The following is a 5,495-nucleotide window of genomic DNA, read 5'->3' as shown; positions in this document are numbered from 1 at the left end:
GTGTTTATTGTGGAGCCAAGTAAAGTAAAGATGTTAACAATCTCAATCTCTTCACCATTCATCACGATGCTCCAATCGGCCCAGGGGTGAGAATCTTTGTTTTCTTGATGTTGAGCTTCAATCCATATTGAAGGCTACAGTAATTGATCTTCTGCATAAAATGCTTCAGGTCCTCCTCAGTTTCAGCAAGCAGGGTTGTATCATCTGCATAGTACAGATTATTGATGAACCTTCCTCCAATTCTGCTACCACATTTCTCTTTACACTGCCCAGCCTCCCAGATGATCTGTTCTGCATATAGATTGAAAAGGTGTGGGGACAGATTACATCCCTATAGTACAGCCTTACCTATTTTGAACCACGCAGTGTCTCCTTGCTCTGTTCTGAAGACTGCCTCCTGGTCCAAGTACAGATTTCACGAAAGCACAATCACATATTCTGGGATTCCCATTCTTCTCAGAGTCAGTCACAGTTTGTTGTGATCCACACAGTCAAATGTCTTTGCAAAGTCCATGAAACATAGATAGACATTCCTGTGATACTTCCTGTTTTCAGCCAAGATCCATCTAACATCCAGCTATAAAATCTCTAGTACCACAACCTCTTCTAAACTCAGGCTACACTTCAGGCAGATTTCTGTTGATGTGCTATTCCAGTCTTTTTTTTTTTTTTAATACTCTTTAGTAGAATCTTGCTTGCATGTGATATCAATGATGTTGTCGTTGTGTTGTTATGTGTCGTCAAGTTGCCTGCAACTTATAGTGACCCTATATACAACTACCCTAAAACCTGCTATATCCTGTGACAACCTCACTGTCTCTGACACACCTAACCCAATTACTCTAGTCACTGAATTAATCCACTGCATAAAGGGTATTCCTCTCCTGCGCTGTCCCTGCACCCTCCCAAGAATGATGTCTTTCTCCAAGGTCCCTCCTTGCAAAATGTCCAAATACCAAATATCAATGATACTGTTCAATTATTTCCACACTCTGTTGGGTCACCTTTCTTTGGAATGGCAACAAATATAGATCTCTTCCAGACAGTTGTCCAGGTGTTTCTCCTCAAGATTTCTTGGCACAACTTAGTAAGGGCATCCAGGGAAACATCTGCTTGTTGAAATCTATCAATTGAAATGCCGCTAATTCCTGGAACCTTGGGTTTTTTGGTTTTTGTTTGTTTTGTTTTGTTGCTTGGGTTTTTTTTTTTTTTACCAATTCTTTCAGAGCAGCTTGAACTTCTTCATCACCACAGGCTTCTGCCCCTACATTTTTTCATCAAAGTCTTCTGTCAGCCAACTGCTTCTGATACAGTCACTCTGTATACTCCTTCCATCTTCTTTGAATGCTTCCTTTTGGTACAATGACTCTGTATACTTTTCCCATCTTCTTTTAAGACTTCCTGGATCATTTAATGTTCTATCCAAAGCATCCTTAAGTATTGTGACTTGAGTTTTGGATTTGTTCTTCAGTTCCTTCAGCTTAACAAATACTGAGTGAGTTCGGCCCTTTTGATTTTTTTGACTCCAGCTCCTTGTACATTTCATTGTAATAATTTGTCTTTCTGTGCTGCCTTTTGTAATCTTTTGTTCAGCTCCTTAATATCTTGAATTCTTCCCTCTCCTTTGGCTTCTTGGCACTCCAGTGCATTATTCAGTCTCTTCTGACATTCATTTCGGTCTTTTCTTTCTCCTCTGTCTTTGTAATGACCTTTTGCACTCTTCCGGGATGACATTCTTGATATCCTCCCACAACTCATCTGGTCTTCACTCATTAGTGTTCAAGACCTCAAACCTGTTCCTGAGATGGTTTTGAAAGTGTGACTCAGCATACTTATAAACAACAGATCTGAACCTTATACTACCCTCTGCCAACATTAAAATTCCTGATACACTAAAGCTCATAGCTATAGTCACTGTGTTAATCCACCTGGTTGAGGGTCTTCCTCTCTTTTGCCATCCCTTCCTTTTCCAAGCAATAATTCTCCAAGGAATATTCCCCAAGGAATAACCTCTCCTAGCAACATGCTCAAAGTGTGTGAGACAAAGCTTTGCTCTCCTTGCCTCCAAGGAGAGGTCTGGCTGCACTTTGCCCAAAATATATGTTTGTTCTTTTGACAGCCCATGGGATATTCAGTGTTCTCATTCAACACCAGAGTTCAGTTATATTTTTTTTCTTCTGCCATCCTTATTCCTTATTCAACTCTCAGCTGCACAACAAGTGGTTGAAAGGTCATGATCTGAATCAAGTGCACCTTATTCCTTCAACTAACATCATTGCTCCTCAGTAATTTGGAGAGGTCCCTGAACGGAAACTTTCCCAGTGCAATATATCTCCTGATCTCATCACTGCTGGTACCAATTGGATTGATTATGGATCTCAGTAAATTGCATTCATTGACAGTGTCAATTTTTTTCTATCTAATATGATGCCGCCCATTGGTGCAGTGGTGAGAATTTGTTTTCTTGAGGTTGACATGCGCTGCATATTGAAGGTTGCAGTGTTTGATCTTGTACAGCAAGTGTTTCAAGTCCTTCTCACTCTCAGCCAGCAAGGTTGCATTGTCTACACAATGAAGGTTTTTGATTAGTCTTCCTCTAGTCCTGATACCACATTCTTCTTAGAATACATGTTGCTGTTGTTGTTGTTATGTGCTGTCAAGTAGCCTGTGACTCACAGCAACCCTATGTATAACAGCTCTGAACCTTGCCCTATCCTGAGCCAGTCTTATTGACTCCAACACACCTACTCCCATTGCTTCAGGAAATGCATCAATCCATTTCATTCCTCTTGTATTCCTCTCGTGTCCTGTGCCTCCACCTTTCCAAGCATGATGTCCTTCTCCAAAGATGATCTCTCCTGGCTACATACTCAAAGTATGTGAGACAGAGCTTCAAAATCCTAGCCTCCAAGGAGAAACTAGTTTCACCCTCTCCAAGACAGACCTATTTGTTTTCTTGGCAGTCCTTGGTGTGTTCGAGACTGTTCTCCAGCACCACAACTTGAAGGCATCAACACCTGTTGGTCCATTGTATGTTCAAGACTCTTCTCTAGCACCATTAATATTTTTTATTCTCATTTGTGTTTGTAGTTTTTATTTCTTTTTTTAAATTTTTTGAAGTTATCTCTAAGTGAGTTGTTGTTGCATGCCGTCTAGTTAGAACTGACTCATCACTGACCTCTTGGCTGATTTTGAGAGGCAGCTAATACCAGCACAGGAGAAGATTACCCATCTTTTTCCGGTGGTGAAACTGGCGAAATTTAACCACATGCCTTTGGGATTATAGTGCAGCTTCTTACCACGAAGTCACCAGAGCTCTCTTATCTCTAACTAGGAAAAAATTTTTTTTTTCTCATTTACTTATTTATTATATGTGCTTTCAGCAGAAACAAAATGTAATCTGAGAGTCAGGTCTTTTGTTCACAAGGTCACTAGAAGTCATACTCTACTTGATGGCAATAAACAGCAATAACAACATTCTTTGCTTGAGGTAAATAAAACATAGAATGGAGACTTTCACTTATAAAGTGGCCTAAAATTTTCATGCAATTAAATGTGATACTTACAGTTGGAAGAATATGAGTAAGGAATCTAAAGTTAAAAGTCCTTGAAGACAGGTAGCAATTGCATTTCCAGTTTATGACTCGCATACCTGATTACCCCATTGCAATTAGAAATAGAGCAAATAGAATTGAATGGGAGAAGTAATGGTAAAATTTTCTGAGAAATAACCCAAAGTGACCTATTGACTGCAAACTTACCTAAGACTGTTGCTACTCTTGTTGCTCTTGTGATGTACCATCGAGTCACCTGCAACTCACAGTGACCCTAAAATTCTAGAACAATTTAAAGACTAGGTCAAATGCCACATCTCAATGGATTTCTTCTGTTCCCCAAACTCAGTGTCATCACCAGAGATGTTGTTGTGGTAAGAGTACTGTAGAGTTATGTATGAGTAATAGTGACCTGTGAAGAACAGATCTGAACCCTGTCCTATCCTGTGCCATCTTTATTATCCTTAACATTTGAGCCCACTGCTGTAATTACTGTATCTATTAGTTAAGCCATCTGATTAACGTTTTTCCTCTATTTTGCTGACAGAGTATTTAATTCACAGAACTTTGTTTTTTGGGGTTGTTTTGTTGTTGTTGTTTTTTTTTTAGTGCACATAAACTAAATCTTGTCTTTGCTTTTTGCCAGTTATATGGTCTTAGGTAGGCAACTAGACACACTATGAACTTTTTTTTTTACATTATGAACTTTTATTTTATCATCTACAAATTGGTTGTATGGAGATTTAAATGTCTTTTACATCTACACCTCTTTCATCAACTATCTCATCCAAAAGCTTTCATTTACAACAATAGTAAAAGTTTTGCTTTTGACTTCTATTGCACATTATTGACATATGTAAGGAAGTGGTGGATGTGAACATGCATGGCTGTGGTGAGTACAGTTATCTATCAGGTTGTTGTTGTTTAATGCCATCGAGTTGTAGACGACTCATAGCGATCCTATGAATGAACAGCCTGAGCACTGTTCGTACATAGAGTTTCCGGAGGCAAGCCATTTCAGAAGTGGATGCCGCTCCTGCTTCCAGGCTTGATTTAGTCAGGAAGCTCCAGCCAACACTGTCCACCATGGGTGCCCATTACCACAATTGGCACATCACTGTCACAGTCTTCAGCATCACAGCAACCACGAGTTACCTGTCAAACATTCTATGTATCAGGTAGGTTGGGCTATCATTCTCAGTGAGTTAGAAGTTATAGAATGCTGTAACTTTACTGTCAAGTAAAAATTTAACTTTGGAAACCATGTAATGATGTAATCTGTCTCTATGTTGCAGCCTGATGTGAACAAGCTCCATTTTTTTAGTAATACTGACTCTCACACAACAAACTCATGCTTAGGCACTGTTAATTGTGACTCATTGCTACTCTGTATACAGTATATCAATACCGTACCTTATCCTGAACTCTTCTCACAATCTACATCTATGATTAAGCCTATCAGGTCAACCTTATTTACTTATTGTCTTCCGTTCCTTCACTGACCCTTTGTATTTCCAAGCACTAAGTCCTTTCTTCATTGGTGTGGTTCATCCTGATTAGATGTTCAGAGTGTGTAAGATGAAGTCTCACCATCCTTGACTGTAAGGATCCTCTCTGACTGTGCTTCATCCCAGATATATTTGTCTGTTCTTGCTTTCTTTTTCTCATTAGAGTTGAGTTGTAACCCACTCACAGTTGACGCTCCAGTAAGTTCTCAAGAATCTGAATTGCCTGAGAGGAAATTGTTCAAATATCTTCTACAGAGTTGTGTGTGAATTTGAATCCCTATACTTTTCTGTTAGTGTATGTGCAACAGAGGGAGCTCTAGTGGTTAACTGGTACGGAGCTGCACTGCCAACCTACAGATACATAGTTCAAATCCACCAGCTGCTCTGCGGGTGAAAAGTTGGTAATTCCCTCCCATGTGATTAACTGCCTTTC

The sequence above is a fragment of the Elephantulus edwardii genome, unplaced genomic scaffold (assembly GCF_000299155.1).
Source record: "Elephantulus edwardii isolate Elephantulus edwardi_28Jun2011 unplaced genomic scaffold, EleEdw1.0 scaffold00035, whole genome shotgun sequence".
NCBI classification, from domain to species: domain Eukaryota; kingdom Metazoa; phylum Chordata; class Mammalia; order Macroscelidea; family Macroscelididae; genus Elephantulus; species Elephantulus edwardii.
Note: the sequence above shows the minus strand (reverse complement) of the source record.